The 22,358-nt window shown below is 40.9% G+C and overlaps 1 protein-coding gene and 1 long non-coding RNA gene across 2 annotated transcripts in view; one reads left to right on the top strand and one right to left on the bottom strand.

The window, feature by feature from the left end:
* The window catches only part of LOC131199512 (uncharacterized), a 255,514-nt gene extending 242,815 nt beyond the window's left edge, over nt 1-12,699 (top strand). Inside the window, exon 2 of the long non-coding RNA XR_009155355.1 lies at nt 12,210-12,699. This is a non-coding gene — a long non-coding RNA (uncharacterized LOC131199512). The remainder of the gene's footprint in view (nt 1-12,209) is intronic.
* Nucleotides 1-22,358, bottom strand: part of TRPM8 (transient receptor potential cation channel subfamily M member 8) — a 657,600-nt gene that overhangs the window by 502,851 nt on the left and 132,391 nt on the right. The gene's annotated exons all lie outside the window — the stretch shown is intronic.

The following is a 22,358-nucleotide window of genomic DNA, read 5'->3' as shown; positions in this document are numbered from 1 at the left end:
CAACCTAAACAACAAATAACTACTGACCAACTAATTAGAGATGCCATGGAGAGAGGTCAAAAAATAAATAATGCAATATTATTTGGACTAGAAAACACAAACGAACCCGATATCACCAAAATTCACAACATAATTGGAAATTATAATTCATCATCCATCTCCCCAAATGAAATAATTGCAGTCTCCAGAGATGGACCAGAATATAAAAACAGTGACGGATCAATAGCACCAAGATTCTGCAGAGTCATCTGCATAAACGAGAACAGCAAACGTAAGTTCATATATACCATCAACTCAATTGCTAAAACAAACCCTGCCTACAGTAAACTTAGATCACGCCCCGATCTATCTTTCTTGCAACGGATACGTTCTCGTGAACTCCGCACTGAACTTAAACGAAGACAAGACAATGGTGAATCAAACCTATATATATATATATATATATATATATATATATATATATATATATATATTAAAAAAGTTTTATTTTAACATTCATATCCAATAACACATTTAATGTACCATCATATACAATTAATCGGACCTGCCCGGTCACCACCCCCTTCCTTTAACTCTCTTCCCTTCTCTACCTTCTTCTACTTTCCACAACCATCCTCCCCCTCTCTTATCTACATCTTCTCCTCCTTCCTCCCTACTCCTTTCTTCTCCCTCTTCTATCCCTCTTTCTTCCTTTCCTCTTCCTCCTCTTCTCTTTCCTACCTCCTTCTCCCTTCTACTTCCTTCTTTCCCATCATTCTGAAGTGGTAGCCAGGCAGCTCCGATCTTACATTAATTATACATCTTCAATCATCTTTGTACATTAACCATCAATCCATTTTCTACCCTCATCCCCCCTCCTCCTCCCTTTCCCTACCTCCCCCCACCCCCCGGGACTTCCCAGAACCGAATACAGGGTATAAAATTAACAACAAAAATTAAAATATAACACAAATCATAATCCATAGTCACTCCTTAAAACCTCAACTCCCCTTCCAGAAACAAAGAAAATACATTTCTTCCAATCCATTATATATCAGACCATTCCACTCCTAGAGTTCTCAGAAATTTCCGATTGAGTTAGTGTTTGTTCTTGAATAAAGTACATAGTTTTTAATATCCAACCTTTATCAATCAATATCAAAACAACGTTCCATCTTCCAATATTCACCAAGGGTTCTTCTAAAATGTCTTTCTTCCTTAAGCAGTCTCTCAAAAATAGTTCATATTTCCAACTTAATTTCTTAAATTTTTCTGTCCAACCTTCAAGGGTAAACAATAGTCCATCTTTTCACATCTTTGACATTTATATACATCAAATAATATTACAAATATCCAATATATCAATTGTAATAATTAAAATCTTCACTTTACCTTGCTTATATCAAATAACATTATTAAAATTACACCTATAACTTATCCAAAATATATCTATTATAACAATTAAATTCTAATTAGCCATATAACAACATTACATCCATCTCTTAAATATAATATTTAATCCAAATTCCTAAATTTTACTATCTATCCTCCAAAGTTAAACAATATTCCATCTTCCTATTCCTTTATACCTGAAATATATCTAATAGTACCCCTAAAATTACACATTTATATCCAAAATAAATCATTTACAAAAATTAATCATAATCATATATAATAGAATTAAACATTCTCCCTCCCCTTTTTCTGTCTTACACTTTTTCCATCATCTATTCACCATTCAACTTAACATCTATTAATAAAGAGTTCCCAACATCTATTAATAAAGAGTTCCCAATCTTTAATATGCCCTATGCACGGTCACTCACGCACTCGTGACGTCTCGCCTGGATTACTGCAATGCTCTCTACATGGGGCTCCCCTTGAAGGGCATCCGGAGGCTGCAGTTAGTCCAGAATGTGGCTGCGCGGGTGATAGAGGGAGCCCCTCGTGGCTCCCGCATGACACCTATCCTGCGCAGACTGCACTGGCTACCTGTGGCCTTCCGGGTGCGCTTCAAGGTTTTGGTGACCACCTTTAAAGCGCTCCATGGCATAGGGCCGGGTTACTTACGGGACCGCCTACTGCGACCGAATACCTCTCACCGACCCGTGCGCTCTCATAGAGAGGGACTCCTCAGGGTGCCGTCAGCGAGGCAATGTCATCTGGCGACGCCCAGGGGAAGGGCCTTCTCTGTGGGGGCTCCCACCCTCTGGAACGAACTGCCCCCAGGACTTCGTCAGCTTCCGGACCTTCGGACCTTCCGCCGCGAGCTTAAAACACACTTATTTATTTGCGCGGGACTGAGTTAGATTTTAAATTTATGGGTTTTAAATTGGGTTTTAGTTTTATATTTTTAATCATAATTTTAACTATCGGGCTTTTAGAATAAGTTTTTTAATTGTTTTTATGTTGTATTTATGTATTTATATGTTTTTTAAGTGCCTGTTAACCGCCCCGAGTCCTTCGGGAGATAGGGCGGTATATAAATATGATTAAATAAATAAAATAAATAAATAAATAAATACATTAGTGTAGAAATCTTGTGCTTTACAAACTGTATTGAGAAAATACTTTCTTCCTTTATAATTCACTGTTAAACCAGCTGGAACCTCCCATCTAAAATATATCTGATGTTTCTTAAGCTCATCCACTAAAAAGGCAAATTCTTTTCTCTTTCTTAACATTTTAGGAGGAATTTCCTTCATCATTATTATATCTTGTCCTAATATTTGAAATTTATTTTTATAAAATGCTTGCAAAATTCCATACCTAATCTTCTTATTTGTAAAATAAATAACCACATCTCTCGGTAAACACTTCTGCCTTGCCAACCAAGAATTAACACAATAAAATTTTTCAATATTAACTTCAAAATCTTCTGGTTCCACTCCCTTTATCTGAGCAAAGGCCTGAATAAAAATCTCTTTCAAATTTTCCTCTTTGCATTCTCTTAAGCCCCTTACCTTATAGCATATTCCATTAATTTATATTGTAATATAACCCTTTCTTCATCTACCTTATCTACCTTAACCTGAATATCATCTATTTTACTTTCTAAATTCAAATTAATTTGAACTTCATCTATTTTCCTTTGCAAATCTAAATTAATTTGGTTAAGTTCATCCAGTCTTTCTTCTGTCTGAATACTAGATAACAATAATGGGGGTAATTGATTCCTTTATTTTTTTCATCTCCCTCCTCTGCTCTTCCACCATATCTTTAAAATCCAGTATTTCTTTCTCCATTTCATTAAATTTTTGATCTATTTCTGAAAGATGAGCCTCCATAAGCTCCTGTAAAAAATTCTTTAGACTGTCTTTAATATCTTCTTTCAATTTCCGTATCTGAAGTGAAGAAATTTCCAATATTTCCAATATTTCCAATATTTTAGAAGTGCTTGAAGGCCATTTTAAAACTAAGTAATACCAAAAAAAGAGAGAGAAAAAAAAGAAAAAAAGAAAAATTCAATAAGCTTTTCTTCTTAAACATTGTAAGAAAAAGATAATAAAAAAAAGAGATTTTAAAAAAATCCATTTAAAAAAAAAAATATCTTGGTATATTCTTCTTAAAGGTTCCACGCCAGCAATTGTAATAAGCATTTTCTTAGCTTTCGCTTAGCTTAGCTTTCACTTTCAATACACAAAACACCATCTTTCATCATCTACACTCTTGAATACGAATACCTTCTCTGTCAGGGAGTTAAAATCATCTTACAATCAAATGCCAGCACTCCTGTTTTCAGCTCTGTCTGTGTTAGCAATCCTTCAGTAATCCATCAGTCACGGAGATGACGCTGCATTTTGTTCTGCCATTTGCAGAAGCGTTCTGGATTTTGGAGCTTTTTTTGAGCTATAGAAGGAGCGTTCCCAACAAACCACCAGAAATCTTCCTGGGGCTTTCCTTGGGGGCTCTACTTCAGCCCGAATGCTCACCTCCCCCTCTTTTCCCGAGGGTAGAGATTTACAAGCTGCTGAAAGCAGATTAATGCTGTCTAAACAGCTCTACAGAATCAGTTTTTTTAATCAGAATCAGTTCTGTTTGATTCTGTAGAAGTCAAACCTATATATTGATTACCGTGCCAATTGCATAAAAAATAATTCCTACAATCAAAAACTCACCACCAAACCCCCCATCGCCCAAAACATCCAACCAGCCATCCCAATGATCAATCAAGTACCCATCACCCAACCATCCATCGAAACTGTCATCCAATCCAGCAAACCATCCAGCCAGCCAGCCAAACATCCATCCAACCAACCTTCCAAACAACCATCCAACCAGCCTTTCAACCATCCATCCAACCAACCATATCAACAAACAGTCAAGTACCCAACATCCAAACACTCACCACCCAAAACATCCATCCACCCATCCAACCTCCTATACAACCACCAGTTATACATATCCCTCAACCAACTAACATTCAAAACTAGGTATGCACGCCCCTTACCTCTTTAACACCTTTCTCTACAGATTTTAAATGTAAATTGATAAATGCAAGAAGTATTGTTAACAAATTACCTGAATTTATCCTGCTGCTAAACAGTGGTACATTTGATATTATATTTATTTGTGAAACATGGCTAATCTCATCCATCCCTAACTCCATCATTTCAAACAAAGAATATCAAGTTCACCGATCAGATCGTGAAAACCGAAGAGGTGGTGGAGTGGCTAATTTCTATAAAAAGTCACTGAATCTAAAAAACATTCAAGTTGCACACAAACTTTCTCTTCCTGAAACTATTGTATGCGACCTATCATCTAATACCACACTTCGATTCATACTATGCTACAGAGCCCCTGACTACGACATTACTCATGCTAATATTTTAACCTCACTACTAACATGGGCTGCCTCTTGCCCATGTCCACTCATCTTCCTGGGTGACCTAAATTTATCTCTCATCAACTGGATAAGAAATGAATGTACAACTGATCCAATTCATACTACAATATACAACGCTGTTACAAACCTAGGTCTTGAACAACTTGTAACTAACAGTACAAGACTAAACAACTGCCTTGACCTCATCTTCTGCAAGAACACCAATACCATTTATGGACTACAAATAAGAGAACCCTTTTCCAACAGTCATCATTGCATGATTGACTTCCGTCTTAATATACGTCGTCACTTAAATCGTCATATCAATAGCATTCCCATCTACAACTTCAAAAAAGCCAACTATGACCTTATAATCCGCATATAGACGAGAGGTCGAACAACTAGCCTTGTGGTGCAACCAAAACAATCTGGAACTGAACACACTCAAAACCGTAGAAATGGTGGTAGACTTTAGGAAAAACCCTTCCATACTTCCACCTCTCACAATACTTGACAACACAGTATCAACAGTAGAAACCTTCAAATTTCTGGGTTCTATCATATCGCAAGATCTCAAATGGACAGCTAACATCAAAAACATCATTAAAAAAGGACAACAAAGAATGTTCTTTCTGCGCCAACTCAGTAAGCTCAAACTGCCCAAGGAGCTGCTGATCCAATTCTACAGAGGAATTATTGAGTCTGTCATTTGCACCTCTATAACTGTCTGGTTCGGTTCTGCAACCCAACAAGAAAAACACAGACTTCAGAGGATAATTAGAACTGCAGAAAAATAATTGCTACCAACCTGCCTTCCATTGAGGACCTGTATACTGCACGAATCAAGAAGAGGCCGTGAAAATATTTGCAGATCCCTCGCATCCTGGACATAAACTGTTTCAACTCCTACCCTCAAAACGACGCTATAGAGCACTGCACACCAGAACAACTAGACACAAGAACAGTTTTTTCCCGAAGGCCATCACTCTGCTAAACAAATAATTCCCTCAACACTGTCAGACTATTTACTGAATCTGCACTACTATTAATCGTTTCATAGTTCCCATCACCAATCTCTTTCCACTTATGACTGTATGACTATAACTTGTTGCTGGCAATCCTTATGATTTATATTGATATATTGACCATCAATTGTGTTGTAAATGTTGTACCTTGATGAACGTATCTTTTCTTTTATGTACACTGAGAGCATATGCACCAAGACAAATTCCTTGTGTGTCCAATCACACTTGGCCAATAAAAATTCTATTCTATTCTATTCTATTCTATTCTATTCTATTCTATTCTATAAACAATGATCTTTCATCTCTGGACTGGCAAAATCTGTTCTCAACCTGTATAACTGCTGAAGACCACTATAGAGTTTTCCTACTCGAAATCAATAGAGTCATCAAACTATACGTACCACAAACTACCACCAAGATCAGGAAAAGCAAACTACCCATATCAATAAAAAAGCTTCAATCTAAAAAAAAATCCCTCTGGAAAAGAAACAAAAAGGGCTATGTAGCAAATTTTAAAAATCGCTACAGAACTATATGCAACCAAATAAAAACCGAATGCACAAATTACCACACCAAGCAAGAAGAGGATCTTCTGCACACTAATTCCAGTCGTGCCTTCTATAATTTTGTCAACAACAAGCTTAAAGACTCTAGATCCATGCCACCACTAAAAGATTCTAATGGCAATGAATACAATAACGAAGCAACTAAAGCAAACCTCTTTAACAAATTCTTTGGCTCAGTTTTTGTCAACAGTGATGGCACATATCCGACATTCCCAAATCGTACAAGCAATGAGTATGACGACTTAACAAATATAGATTTTACAGAAGAAAATGTTGGAAAAGCTCTTTGCAACTTGAAACCATCTCTATCCATTGGATCTGATGGACTTTGTGCTTACTTCTTAAAAATACTCTCTAGTAATTTAGCAGAACCCCTAAGTATAATCTTTAATAAAACTTTCACAACCAGTTCCCTTCCCAATCTCTGGTCACTAGCCACAGTCATTCCAGTTTTCAAAAAAGGCGACCCCAGCTTAGTTGATAATTATAGACCAATCTCCTTATGCTGCGTCGCCTGCAAAGTAATGGAATCCATCATCAACCAATCCATTACCTTGCACTTAGAAATACACAACCTTCTCTCAAATAAACAATTTGGCTTCAGAAAAAAAATTATCATGCAATTTACAACTTCTCCACTGTAAAAACCTATGGACTACAAATCTTGATCTAGGTAAATCAATAGATGCAATATACATAGACTTCTGTAAAGCTTTTGACTCAGTAGTACATGATAAACTCCTTAAAATCCTATGGCATTTCAGGACCCTTACACAACTGGATATCTGCTTTTCTGTCAAACAGACAACAAGTAGTTAAAATTGGTAATGCTCTATCAAATCCTGTTCCTGTCAAGAGTGGTATTCCTCAAGGTAGCGTTCTTGGACCAACTCTCTTTATAATATACATAAATGATCTTTGTGATCGTATCTCAAGTAACTGTGTTCTCTTTGCTGACGATGTCAAACTTTTCAACACCACTGACAATACATCCACAATTCAAAAGGACCTTGATCGTCTAATTCCTTGGTCTAAAATTTGGCAACTACAAATCTCAACCAGTAAATGCTCAGTCTTGCATATTGGAAGAAAGAACCCAATCACAAAGTACATGCTTGATGGACATTACCTCACAGATGACCCCCACCCTGCCAAAGACCTTTTATATCTAACGATCTAAGTGCCAAAGCCCACTGCAACTATATAGCAAAAAAGGCTCTAAGAGTTGTTAACTTAATTCTACATAGCTTCTTGGGTTTAGCTCATAGAATCATCCGTTGTAATGTCCTTCCTGTCAATGACTTCTTCAGTTTCAATAACAATAACACAAGAGCCACCAACAGATTTAAACTCAATGTCAACCACTCCAGTTTAGATTGCAGAAAACAGATTTCTGTAACAGAATTATCTATGCTTGAAATGCATTACCTGACTCTGTGGTCTCTTCTCATAACCCCAAAAGCTTTATTCAAAATCTATCCACGGTTGACCTCACCACATTCCTAAGAGGACTCTAAGGGGCGTGCATAAGAGCACAAACGTGCCTACCATTCCTGTCCTATTGTTTCTTCCCCTATATATATATATATATGTTTATATTACCTTGTTTCTTCTCATATATATGTTTATATATTATATAATCCTTTATGTAATGCTTGTATATATTGCTACGACAAATAAAAAAAAAAAAAATGTGATCCTTTTTACAAACTTCTGACAAGCAAAGTCAATGGGAAAGCCAGATTAACTTAACAATCATGTTACTAATTTAATAACTGCAGTGATGCATTTAACAACTGTGGTAAGAAAGGTCATAAAAATAGGACAAAGCTCACTTAACAAATGTCTCTGAATTTCACTTAGCAAGAGAAATTTTGGGTTCCATTGTGGTTGTAAGTCATGGACTACCTGTACAGCACAGACTCGAAAAATGATCGGCCTCCTAAGCATACGAATATCTTACAAATCAATTTGTAAAAATCAATAGATTTTCCACTAGGAATTCTTGGAAAGGTAACCCTATGTGAATTTTCAGTATAAGGGATGTTTTCATGAGACAAGTCTGTCTGAAAACATGAGTGGCCTTCTAACTATAACAACGCTCTACAAATCTAATTACAATATCTACTTTACACTTCAAATTCATGGAAACCTCATCCTACCCTAAGGCTAGTCACAACCCAAATCCTAACTCTAATTGGCTTTCCACTCTAATTGGATTTTCCCATGTATTTTACGATGAAAAGCATCTAAGGCAGACAAGAAACATGAGAGGATTCCTAAACTTACCAATGGTTTACATATCTAATGGTGATATCTTTTTTTCCACTAGGAATTCTTGTGGACCTCATCTTACCTAACACTGGTGTGCTTAAATACGCCCCTTACATTTTGGATGACAGCTTTGTCATCCAGAAGGTAGAGGAGGGAACTAGAGAAAAAACTAATTCTTACTAATAGATGGAGTTGAAGTTGTTGGAACCTTGGGCGAGAGTGATCAAGTCGTACTGGAATGCAATATAATGCACAAACAAGCAATAGAATATAATCCAACCAGAAAACTAACAAACTCAGAGAGAGCCTAGGCAAAAATTTCATGGATAAAAATCCTAAAGTGGAAAACAACTCAAGAAGTGTGGGAAACACTGAAAAATATCATAAAAGCCACAATACCTCCAAAAAAGAAACAAGAAATGCAAGAAGAAACCCGCACGGTTGCACAAAGATTTCTCTGATAAACTGAAAGACAAAAAGATAAGTATAAAAAATGGAAAGAGGCACACATAATTAAGGCAGAGCATCAGCCAGTAGCCTGAATCTGCAAAGATGAAGTCAGGAAAACAAAGACTCCGAATGAACAAAAACTTGCAACAAAAGTCAGATAATTTTTTAAAAAGTTTCTTTCAACATATAAAAAACAGGAAAAAAGTCAATGAAACAGTCAGTCCATTAAAGAAAGAAGAAATAACAGGCAGTAAATAGGAAGCAGAGCTGCTTAACTCATTCTTTGCATCAGTTTTCACACAAAAAGAGACTATAGCCCAGTGATGGCAAACCTTTTAGAGATCGAGTGCCCAAACTGCAACCCAAAACCCACTTAATTATCGCAAAGTGCCAACACGGCAATTTAACCTGAATAATGAGGTTTTACTACCTAAAATAATGATAAACAATGCAGAGTTCAGCTAATTGTTCTAAGAAAAACCTGATAAATGCACTTTTATGCCCCTTCATTTTTTCCTACTTTTGAAATATTATGTTTAGCAACAATAAAAAAGAAAAACTTTTGTAATATCATTTCTCTCTTTCTCTTCCCCTCTGCCTCCTCTTTCTCTCTTTCACTCCCTCTTTCTTTCTCTTTCACTCCCTTTTTCTATTTTCCTCCCTCTCTTTTTTCTGTTTTCCTCTCTCTCTCTCCCCTCCTCTCTTTCCCTCCCTCCCTCCATCTCCATCTCCCTCTCCCTCTTTTTCTCTTTCCCTCCCTCTCTCTCTGCCTTTCTGTTTCTCTCTCTCTCTCTTTCCCTCCCTCCTCTATCCATGGGTGAAATGCTACTGGATCGGACTGGATCAGGCAAGTAGATAGCAAAGACTGGGGCTGGTTTGCCGAACCAGGAGCAATGGCTGGCCGGCCACGCCCCCAAACCAATCCATGCCCCACAGTCCTGCCATGCTTGCCTGCTTTCCACGCTGCCTTCCTGGCATCCCAGTGGCCAGCTTGCGAAGGCAGGCAAGCTGAAGCCCACATGGAAGGCAGGCAAGCATGGCAGGGCTTTGGGGAAGGATGTAAGCTGCTAGAAAAATGCTGGAATAAATACATCAATTCCCATGGCACAAGCCATGCTACTGCGCCCACCCCCACTGCTTTGCCACTCCATCTCTTCCTCCTCACCAGCCAATCTCCCCACAAACTCAGCTGACTCTTCCTGTCGTGTCCCACTCCTCCGCTGACGGCCGGGTCAGGGAAATCCAAATCAGGCTTGCCTCTGCAGCTCTGCCCAAAGTCCTAGCAAAGTCCTCAGAGCAGGCAGGAGACCAGAAAGTGACTTCAGCAAGATAAGTTCGACTTTGCCTGACTCAGAGACTGCCAGAAAGCAGATCCTTTATATAGGCTATGGGGTGTGGCTCCATGACTCAGCACTCATTAAGGCCTGCCCCTCCTTTCCTTCTGTTGCCTCCGCCTATCCAGTCTTCTGATGCGAGGGTCACTCCAATCAGCAGCTGTTGGAAATAAACCTTCCTCAGGCTCACCTGCTGTGGAGGAGGGGGAGGGGTCTAGCTGCTCCGTTTGCCTGGGCATGGAGCCAGGGCTGGGGCCGGGGGGTGCTCCCTCCTCTGCAGCCTGCTTGGGCATGGAGCCAGGGCTGGGACCGGGAGGTGCCCCCTCCTCTTCAGCTTGTCTGGGCATGGAGCCAGGACTGGGAACGGGAGGCATACATTCCTCCGTGTTCGGGAGCAGATAAGAAGGCCCCGGCTGCTGTGAGAGCGGGCAAGACACAACACTTCCACACCTCCACGCTCTTCCTTTCCTTCCCCCCCACAACCTCCCCACGCCCGCTCAGCATCTGGTTCTGCAGTAAGGCAGTTGCTGGAATCGCCAACCCATCGGCAGGCACTAGACTCCAGAAGCCCAGGTGGGGAAAGCTGCACTTATGAGAAGGGGTGGTGGTCCCCTCTTCTTTATGGAGCTTGACTTTGTCGGAGCTTCTCTGCCCACTCTTAACGCCACTAATGCCAATGCCGCTGCTGTTGGGAGACTGGCTGGACGCAGCTGAATGAGGCTTGCTGTCCTGCCACAAGTAATAGAAAGTGACTAGGATCCAGGCTATGGTCAGGATCGCAATGGCATTAGCCTGGATCTGCCTCATCGCGGGACATCTGGGCTGCCTGGGAGCTCTGAGTCAGTTGAAAAAAGCTTCAGTTCTTGGGGAGATGAGAAAAGAGACGAGAGAGTGATGGGGAAATGGTGACACCCAATTCTCTCTCCCTCCCTCTCTTCTTTGGCTGGCTCAAGCAGTCACAGCTGTTTTTTGGCGCTTTTGTCTCCAGGCTTAGTCCTGCAGAGCAAAAAGAGAGTGAGGAAGACCGAGATATCAATGGCTGTAAGGAAGAAGCTAGCAGTTTAATCCCTTCCCTGAAGCTCTGCCATGCTTGCCTGAGAATCGGGTATCACTGTTTCCACATTGGTCTCTTGCACTCTCGCTCTCTTTTCTCGTCTGACCGTACCATGGATCCTAGACACTTTCTATTACTTGTGGCAGGACAGCAAGCCTCATTCAGCCACATCCAGCCGGTCTCCCAGCAGCAGTGGCATTGGTGTCAGCGGCGTTAAGAGTGGGCAGGGAAGCAACCAGTGAGCGACAGGATGCAGAGCTAGCAAGTGGAGGCACGGTGAGGCTTCCCAGGCGGCTGGAATATGGGGCGGTTGGCTCCATCGGCTGCTGTCCTCACCAAAATGAGAGCCCCGGCACAGTGGGGCTGACAAGAGAGAGAGAAGAAAGAAAGGAAGGAAAAAAGGGAGAGAGAGGGAGAAGAAAGAAAGGAAGGAAAAAGGGAGAGAGACAGAGAAGGAAGAAAGAGAAAGAAAGGAAGGGAGAAAGAGAAGAAAGAGTGATGTGAGCAATGTCATGTTGGCCCCGCCCACCCAGTCACACGCCCACCAAGCCATGCCCACAGAACCGGTGGCAAAAAAATTTAGATTTCACCCCTGCCTCTATCTATCCATCCATCTTCCATCTATCTATCTATCTATCTATCTATCTATCTATCTATCTATCTATCTATCTATCTATCTATCTATCTGTTGTGACCCAGGTTCCTGGACCTGGACTCCTGGACTCGGATGATTCAGAAAGTGAGGGAGAAGACCTGGCAAGCCCTGCTTCTCTTGAGCCCTTTCCCTCCCTGGCACCCACTCAAAGGGAGGAGGAGGGGACGGCAAGGCCTGATTCTCTCGAGCCTTCTTCTGATTTGGCAACGCCCCAAGAACAGTTTTGGAGTGATGCAAGACTGCACAGGCGTGACCAGCACGCGCAGCAGAAGCAGCGTTGGGATAAAGCCAAGTCATAATTGTCATGCAGTGACATCTGCAGAGACTATAAATAGGAGGCGGGACTTCCTGGTTTTTTGTCTTGGACAAAGCAATGAATTTGCGCGGGCAAACTGTATCAATGGAGGGAAGAATATATTCGTGAGTAATTCTGGCCTTATCTGTAATTTCCTTGTTATCTCCAGAAACTTGGCAGGCCCGTGGGTAGACGTGGCCAGGACATTTATATATATGTAAATAAATCAGAAAAGGAGGCCTCTGACTGACTCTTTGCTGGGAGTATTGGGGGAAGGGAAACAGAACACTATCTATCTATACATGCTCTCCTGTCCAGCTTCACATGTCATGTGAATCCCATCACTTGGGCTGTGGAGAGGGAGTGGAGGCTGACAGGCAAAGCCAAGCGTTAAAAGATCCACACAAAATAAGGCAACACCAACCTGGATCCTGTTGGGAAGATCCCCCCCCCTTCTCTCTCCCTCTCTCCTCCCGTGGCAGGGGTCCAGGCAGCCTGAGCACAGCTCCCTCCTCGGAAGCAGTGAGCAAGCAAACAAATGTGGTACTCCAAATGGGAGGTGGCAGCATGGAACCCCACCTCTGGCCAGAGAAAGCAGAGCAGGCAGGGCGTGCACCTTCCCCACCACCGATGAGGAGCTGGTGAATGATGCATGAGCTGAATGTTTGGAGCCATGCTCGGCGGAGTTTGCAAGCGGGCTCGGCAGGGCCGCTTAGCAGGGAGACCCCAGCCCATTTGGTTCACTTTAGTGTGGGGTGGGAACACAGAAGGTAGAGGAAATCCGTGCCTCTCAGGGTTCGGCCCTCAAAGACTCCTTTGGGGCAACTTTTTCTGCTTTTGAAACATTATGTTTAGCAATAATAAAAAAGAAAACTTTTGTAATACCATTTCTCTTTCCCTCCCCCCCCCTCTCTCTGCCTGCCTCTGTTTCTCTCCCCCCCATGAGGTGGGAAAAGGAACCCCTGAACTGGTGCTGGGTGGTGAGAATGATGTCCAAAGGTCAACAAGACCAGGAGCAGTGTGCTCAGCTGGTTGGAGGGGAGGGGAGGTATCCCAACACAGGCAACTCTGCAGGAAAAGCAATTGCTTGTTTTTGGTGAGCCGAGACAACACAAGGTTGCATTGTGACTCTGCATCGTAATGGGCTTCAGGAGGAGGATGGGACCCATCTCCCCCATTGTGAAGTGTGCGAGTGAAAAAATTCACTCAATCAATTCCAACTTTATGAGATCTTTTTCTTTTGTGAGAAGTTGGAATTGATTGAGTGAAACACAATGGAGAAACGTGATTGGAGCTGGGCTAGGGCAACTGTGTGTGTGCCCACAGAGAAGGTTCTGTGTGCCACATTTCCAAAAGCTCCTTTTGGAACAACTTCATTTTCTTGACAACTTCAAGAGTCCTATTTCTTGTTAAGATTTGGAGAAGCAAGACCTTACACAGACGTTATCTCAGAACCACTGTATCATATCTTAAAAAAATCATGGAGCACTGGGGAACTACCGGAGGTTTGGAAAAGAGCTGATGTGGTTCCCACCTTCAAAAAAAAAGGTGAGGGAAACCAGATCCAGGAAACTACAGACCAATCAGCCTAACATGGGTTAACATGGATAATCAGCCTAACCTGGGAAGATACTGGGAAAAATAATTTTAAAAAACAGATCTGTGAACAACTACAAATAAAAAAAGTTATAACTATAGTCAGCATGGGTTTGTTAAAAACAAACCAATCTTATGTCATTCTTTGACAAAGTGACTAAATTAGTAGACCAGCAAAATGCTATGGAGTGGCACCTTGCTGAGTGACATAGAGTTGGCCATGCCCACTCAGTCACATGACTGATGTGGGCATGGGGGCTAGGATGCAGAATTCACATCATTCCAGTGACATTGCTGAAACAGATTGTATGCTTTTTATTTGAAATAGGATCCAACACACCAAATCATTCCTATGAGCATTTACAGACAATGCTTTTTTCCTTCGTACATAGTCATAGTCACAACATGCACTATATGTTGCTAGTGACTCCTACATAAATATATCCAGTGGTGGGATTCTACTGGTTCAGTAGAACCGGTTGTTAGAAGAAATCTGCTTTTGTTTTTTTTCACTTTACATGGTTAATCCTGTAAGGAATTACAACTTTCTGGTGTTGTTTCCTAGCCTAATCTTTATTGCCCTGCTTACAGAAACTGCCTCTCTGTTAACCCTTATTACACTCTTGGCAGTACACTAGACTTACTGTTGCTTCTGCTCCTGGAGTTTCTTGGAGTTTTTTGTTTTTGCTTTTGCTTTTGCTTGACTTTCTTAAAGGGGAAGGGTTGTTTTAAGCTTTTTACACTGCTGTTGAAGTTCTTCCAGCCAGGATGTAATGATCAGCACTTTGAAGAAATAATTGAATAACTAAGCAGAAGCTTTTAATGACAAGGAAACGAGATGAGTGACATTCAGCAAGGCTTATTGGATAGCTAGAAAGATTGACATTCAAACATAAGTTTACATACCCTTTCTGACTTTTGGTCTAAAACTGGTTTTTGGTGAAGTTTAATTCTGTGCTTGATGATGTTTAATCCTGTGTTTAGTGATGAGATAATTTTCCCCATTCAGCTTTGTTTGGAAGAAACAAAGTTAATCTCTGTTCCTGAAAAGAAGCAGCTTTGGAAATATGACTAATTCCTGTGTGTATTTACATAACATTAATTTCCAGTGTTGGAGCATTCACAACTTCTGCAGGCAAGTTGTTCCACTTATTGATTGTTGACTGTCAGGAAATTTCTCCTTAGTTCTAAGTTCTATAAGGGCCTCTGGTGGTGCAACAGGCTAATGCAGCCTATTATTAACAGCAACTGCTTGCAATATTGCAGGTTCAAGTCCCACCAGGCCCAAGGTTGACTCAGCCTTCCATCCTTTATAAGGTAGGTAAAATGAGGACCCAGATTGTTGGGGGGCAATAAGTTGACTTTGTATATAGTATACAAATGGATGAAGACTATTGCTTGACATAGTGTAAGCCGCCCTGAGTCTTTGGAGAAGGGCGGCATATAAATGCAAATAAAATAAAAAAATAAAAAAATAAATAAGTTGCTTCTCTCCTTGATTAATTTCCACCCATTGCTTCTTGTTCTACCCTCAGGTGCTTTGGAGAATAGTTTGACTCCCTCTTCTTTGTGACAACGCCTGAGATATTGGAACACTGCTATCATGTCTCCCCTAGTTTTCATTAAACTAGGTATACCGAGTTCCTGCAACCATTCTTCATATGTTTTAGCCTCCAGTCCCCTAATCATCTTTGTTGCTCTTCTCTGCACCCTTTCTAGAGTCTCAACATCTTTTTTACATCGTGGCGACCAAAACTGAATGCAATATTCCAAGTGTGGCCTTACCAAGGCATTATAAAGTGGTATTAGCACTTCACGTGATCTTGATTCTATCCCTCTGTTTATGCAGCCCAGAACTGTGTTGGCTTTTTTGGCAGCTGCTGCACACTGCTGGCTCATATCTAAATGGTTGTCCACTAGGACTCCAAGATCCCTCTCAGTTACTACTATTGAGCAAGATACCACATATATGGTACCTGTGCATTTTTTTTTGCCTAAATGTAGAACCTTACTTTTTTTATTTGTTTTCTGAGGTTTTCGCGGGTGTTTGTATGTAGGTCTTTGGTTATTCAGGTTTTCTCCCGCGTAAGATTGGAAGTGTCTTGGCGACGTTTCGACGAAGTCTCATTCGTCATCTTCAGGCTTCAGCTTTGTGCTTCTGGGAGCAATGTGTGATTGCAGCTGTTTCTTCCTTTTTAACTGCTAGTGGGGGTTTGAACTGATTGGGTGGGAGCTTGGCTGTGCTCTGATTGGATGGGGTTTTTTTTGTTTATTTTTTCTACTGTTGAGTTTCATTTTGTTAGTTAGCGCCCAATGTTCAAGTATGTCAAGATCCTTCTGTATCTTGAGCCTATCTTCTGGAATGTTGGCTATTCCTGCCAGCTTGGTGTCATCTGCAAATTTGATGAGTTCCCCATCTATCCCCTTGTCCAAGTCATTGATGAAGATGTTGAAGATTACTGGGCCTAAAACAGAACCTTGAGGTATTCCACTGCATACTTCCCTCCATGTGGATGTAGTTCTGTTGAGGACTACACATTGAGTGTGGTTGGTCAGCCAGTTACGAATCCATCTGGTGGTGGTGCTGTCTAACCCACATTTTTCTACTTTATCTAGTAGTAGGTTATGGTTTACTATTAGACCTCTCAGCGGCTTTTGATACCATCGACCATGGTATCCTGCTGCGCCGGTTGGAGGGGTTGGGAGTGGGAGGCACCGTTTATCGGTGGTTCTCCTCCTACCTCTCTGACCGGACGCAGACAGTGTTGACAGGGGGGCAGAGATCGACTCCAAGGTGCCTCATGTGTGGGGTGCCGCAGGGGTCGATTCTCTCACCCCTCCTGTTCAACATCTATATGAAGCCGCTGGGTGAGATCATCAGTGGCTTTGGGGTGAGATACCAACTGTACGCTGATGATACCCAGCTGTACTTTTCCACCCCGGGCCACCCCAGTGAAGCTGTCGAAGTGTCTGGAAGCCGTACGGGTCTGGATGGGGAGGAACAGGCTCAAACTTAATCCCTCCAAGATGGAGTGGCTGTGGATGCTGGCACCTTGGTACAGTCAGCTGCAGATGCGGCTGTCTGTCGGGGGTGAATCATTGGCCCCGATGGAGAAGGTACGCAACTTGGGCGTGCTCCTGGATGGTCGGTTGTCCTTTGAAGACCATTTGGCGACCGTCTCCAAGAGAGCATTCTATCAGGTTCGCCTGATCCGCCAGTTGCGTCCCTTCCTGGACCGGGATGCCTTATGCAGTCACTCATGCTCTCGTTACCTCTCGCCTGGACTACTGCAATGCTCTCTACATGGGGCTCCCCTTGAAGAGCACCCGGAGACTTCAGCTAGTTCAGAATGCGGCTGCGCGGGTTATTGAGGGAGCGGCTCGGAGCTCCCACATAACACCTATCCTGCGCAGACTGCACTGGCTACCTGTTGTTTTCCGGGTGCGCTTCAAGGTATTGGTTACCACCTTTAAAGCGCTCCATGGCTTAGGACCGGGCTATCTACGGGACCGTCTACTGCCGGCCTCTATCTCCCATCGTCCGGTACATTCCCACAGAGAGGGACTCCTCAGGGTGCCGTCAGCCAAACAGTGTCGACTGGCAGCCCCCGGGGGAGGGCCTTCTCTGTGGGGGCTCCGACCCTGTGGAACGAACTTCCCCTCGGACTTCGACAATTACCTGACCTTAGGACCTTTCGCCGCGAACTTAAAACTTATTTATTTCGTATGGCTGGACTAGCCTGATTTTTATTTTTATTGGATGGGTTTTTAAAATTTTGTGATTTTATGGGGGAGTATGTTTTTTAACATTTGGGCATTTAAATTAGTTTTTTAAGGGATGTTTTTAATTATTTATGTATTTGTATTTTATCTGCCTGTTCACCGCCCTGAGTCCTTCGGGAGAAGGGCGGTATACAAATTAAAATATTATTATTATTATTATTATTATTATTATTATTATTATTATTATTATTATTATTATTATTATTATTATTATTATTATTATTATTACTTTATCAAATGCTTTGCTGAAGTCCAAGTAAATTATATCGACAGCATTCCTCTGGTCTACTAATTTTGTCACTTTGTCAAAGAATGCAATGAGATTAGTCTGGCATGATCTGTTTTTGACAAACCCATGTTGGCTTTTGGTTATTACTTTGCTTCTAGGTGTTTGGTGATTCATTCCTTGATTATCTTTTCCAGAATCTTCCCTGGCATTGAGGTCAGGCTGATAGGTCTGTAGTTTCCTGGATCTGTTTTTTTCCCCTTTTTTGAAAATGGGAACTACATCAGCTCTTTTCCAATCCTCTGGCAATTCCCCTGTGCTCCAGGATCTTTGAAAGACATAGTTCAGTGGTTCTGAGATCTTGTCTGCCAGTTCCTTCAGAACCTTGGGGTGTAATCCATCCGGTCCTGGTGATTTGAACTCATCTAGGGTAGACAGGTGTTCACTTACCATTTTTTTCCCTATTTTAACTTGTGTTCCTAATCTGTTTTTTGTAGTGCTGTTTTTGATAGGTTGGATTGTTTTTTCCTTTTGTGTAAAGACAGATGCAAAAAATGAGTTAAGTAGATCTGCTTTCTCCCTGTTGCTTTTCACCTTCTTGCCACTTTCTCCCAGCAATGAGCCAATTGTTTCCTTGACTTTTTTCTTGTTTTTAACATGTTGGAGGAAGCTTTTTTTGTTATTTTTTACTTTTGTCACTAGCCTTTGTTCGTTGTGAGCCTTAGATTTCCTCACTTCATCTTTACAGGCTCGGGCTATTTGCTGATATTCTGCCTTAGTTATTTGCCCCTCTTTCCACTTTTTATATTTGTCCTTTTTGTCTTTCAATTTGTCAGATAGTTCTTTATGCATCCATGCTGGTTTCTTTTGAGATTTATTATTTTTCTTCTTCATTGGTATTGTGCTAGCCTGGGCTTTTATAATCTCACTTTTCAAAATTTCCCAAGCTTCTTGAGTTGTTTTCCCTTTGAGGATTCTCATCCATGGAATCCTTCTCAAAGTCTCTCTAAGTTTATTGAAATTAGCTCTCTTAATGTCCAAGACTCTAGTTTGACTTTGTTCTACTACTTGTGTTTGCATACTGTTGAATTCCAGTATTGCGTGATCACTTTTTTTTATTTTTTTATTTTTGTCACAACATTATATACAAGCACATATATTGAAAGGAAACAATAGGACAGGAACGGTAGGCACTTTTGTGCACTTATGCACGCCCCTTATAGTCCTCAATGGGGTGAGGTCAATGGTAGACAGTTTTTGGTTAAAGCTTTTGGGAGTTTGAGAAGAGACCACAGAGTCAGGTAGTGTATTCCAAGCATTAACAACTCTGTTACAAAAGTCATATTTTCTGCAATCAAGATTGAAGCGGTTAACATTAAGTTTGAATCTATTGTTTGCTCTTGTATTATTGCTATTGAAGCTGAAGTAGTCTTTAACAGGAAGGACATTGCAATAGATGATTCTGTGTGTTAAACACAGGTCTTGTCAGAGTCGGCGGAGTTCTAAATTTCCTAATCCCAGAATTTCAAGTCTGGTGGGATAAGGTATTTTGTTGTTTACAGAGGAGCAGAGAACTCTTCTTGTAAAATATTTCTGGACTCGTTCAATTGTATTAATGTCAGAGATGTGGTATGGGTTCCAGACAGATGAGCTGTATTCAAGAATGGGTCTGGCAAATGTTTTGAATGTTCTGGTTAGTAGTGTAGAGTTTTTGGAAAAGAAGCTACACAGAATTAGGTTTACAACTCTTAGAGTTTTTTTACTATGTAGTTGCAGTGGGCTTTGGCACTTAGATCATTTGATCTGAAACCTCCAAGGTCTTTAACAGGGTGGGGGTCATCTGTAAGGTAGTCCATTAATCTTGTACTTAGTGTTTGGGTTCTTTTTTCCAATATGTAAGACTGAGCATTTGCTGGTTGAGATTTGGAGTTGCCACGTTTTAGACCAATCGGATACAAAGTCTAATATAAATTCGATGGCAATATATCTTCCGTGAGTATCTGCCTCTATTAACTTGGCTGGTATATCTTTTCTCAAATATACCACTATACCATGTTTTTTGTCCAAAGCTGAGGCAGCAAAATGTTTACCTAACTTTGAGTTTATTAAGTATTTTTGATCTGATAATTTAATATGTGTTTCTTGTAAGCAAATCACATCATTTCTAAATTGTTTCAAATAATGAAATATTTTTCTTCTCTTCTGAGCTGAATTCAAACCATTGACATTCCAAGTCAAAATTTTATTTGCTGTTACTGGCCTGCTGAAGCCTTTGAGCGATCAGCTAAAGATCATCCTCCCGTATTTTCGGCCTTGTTCCTCCCACCGCTTGTGTAGCAGAATCCTGAGCTTTACTTTGAGTTTGTTGCGCCTTTTCTTTATGCTTGAGGGCTCCCCTCGTCACTCTTTGTTCTTGTGGTTGTTCCTCAGATGGTAACATCACTGGGATCACCTCAGCTTCCACACTAATTTGAGTCTTTTGAATTCTTTTTTCTATTACTTCTATTTCAACTTTCAGCACAGTAAAAAGAAAATCTTTGGCCTTAAACACAGTATCAATACGATATCTTCTTCCTTGATAATATACTGTCAGACCAACTGGAACTTCCCATCTAAATTGGATCTGGTACTTCTTAAGTTCTTGTGTAAAAAATATAAAGTCTTTCCTATCCCTTAACATCTTGGGAGGAATCTCTTTCAAAACCTTCAACTCCTGTTCTCCTATTTTCAGGTTTTTCTGATATGCAACTTGCAAAATCTGATTTCTCACTGTCCTTTTCAAAAAATAAACCACAATGTCTCTAGGAAGTTTCTTCTGCCTGGCAATCCAAGAATTAACTCTGTAAATTTTTATCAATTTGATAAGCAACCTCTTGTGGATCAAGTTCAATAAATTCAGCCAAAGCTTCTGATAATTTTTTTTAAAATCTTCACCTTTTTCTTCCTTGTAAACCCCTAATTCTCAGAGCTCCTTCCATCATTCTATACTGCATCACCACCACTTGATCTTCATTTTTGTCCAATTTTATTTGCATTCCTCCCATTCTATTATCTAATTGTTTGTTTGACTGAACAATTTCTTTCACCTCCTCCTCCACCCCCTCCAGTCTTTTTGCCAAACCTTGAAAAGCGATCAAAATATCTTCTCTTATCTTTTTATTATCTTCTTTTATTTCTTTTATGTCTTCTCTTATTTTCTCATTATTATCCATCATCTCCTTCAAACACTTTTCCTTGTTCTTTAATCAAATCCTCCAAAGCTACTTCAGATCCCCTTCTGCCAGCAGTCTTAGGTGGTTTAGTAGCCATTTCAATTTTTAAAAGTCACAAAATTTAAGTTTAAAAACTTCTCTTTTCCCCTTTAAGTATAGTAGAGCTCAATTCGTTACAATCGACAAGTAACGTTTCTTAGCTTCTTTAATTACACAGCCTGCTCGTTTTCACTTTACTTTCACTTCCTCTCAGACACCATTTTAAGCAGTCAGTTAAAGCAAGGAAAAAAAGTTTCTCTTTTTAAAAGGTAGAAGTCAGGAAATCAAAAATACTTGCAATCCAATAGTTGTTCACTCACGCTTGTTCCGTCTGCATGTAGAAATCCACAAAAAAAATTGATTGAGCAGAGATGGACACCTTCTTCTTTTCCTGCTTTTGCAAGAGCGCGCTGAAGATCGAAGCTTGGCAGGATTCAGTGGGATTCAACCCTCCGGGGCTCTGCATATCAAAACAAAGCCCCTGGGGAGATCTACCACTCCCCCGCTGCTCTATTCTCTCCCTTTCTCCCAGGGAGAGAAATTGAAGCCGGGGAACAGCTGTTCTTCGCTGTTTTCACCGGCTTTTACGATATCCAGTGCAGAGCGCCTTAATTAGGCACCCAGCGAAAAAGGTGGCGCCAGTGGAAGTCCCAGTCCTCACACTTTTGACCAGTTCTCACACTTACAACTGTCTTCATATTTTACATTTTGCATCCTATCTTGTAACTGTGGTGAAGAGAAGCAGTTGTGAAATGAGTGACATGGTTGTTAAGAATGCTGCAACTGGCATAAATGTGAGAATGGTCAAATGCAAGGACCGGTCAAAAGTGCGAGGACTGGTCAGAAATGACTTTTTTCAGCCCTCTGCGTAGTCCCTATGCACATAGCCCCGGCCATGCAGTCACATGACTCCCAAGCCATGCCCCAAAATAAGCCACGCCCACAGAACTGGTTGTTAAAAAATTTGAATCCCACCACTGAATATATCCCTGTGTTTATTCTAAAGTAAAATGTTTTACTGCATTCTAAAGTAAAATGTAAA

The sequence above is a fragment of the Ahaetulla prasina genome, chromosome 1 (genome assembly GCF_028640845.1).
Source record: "Ahaetulla prasina isolate Xishuangbanna chromosome 1, ASM2864084v1, whole genome shotgun sequence".
NCBI lineage: Eukaryota > Metazoa > Chordata > Lepidosauria > Squamata > Colubridae > Ahaetulla > Ahaetulla prasina.
The sequence above is the reverse complement of the archived record's forward strand: the minus strand, read 5'-3'. Positions and strand labels throughout refer to the sequence as shown.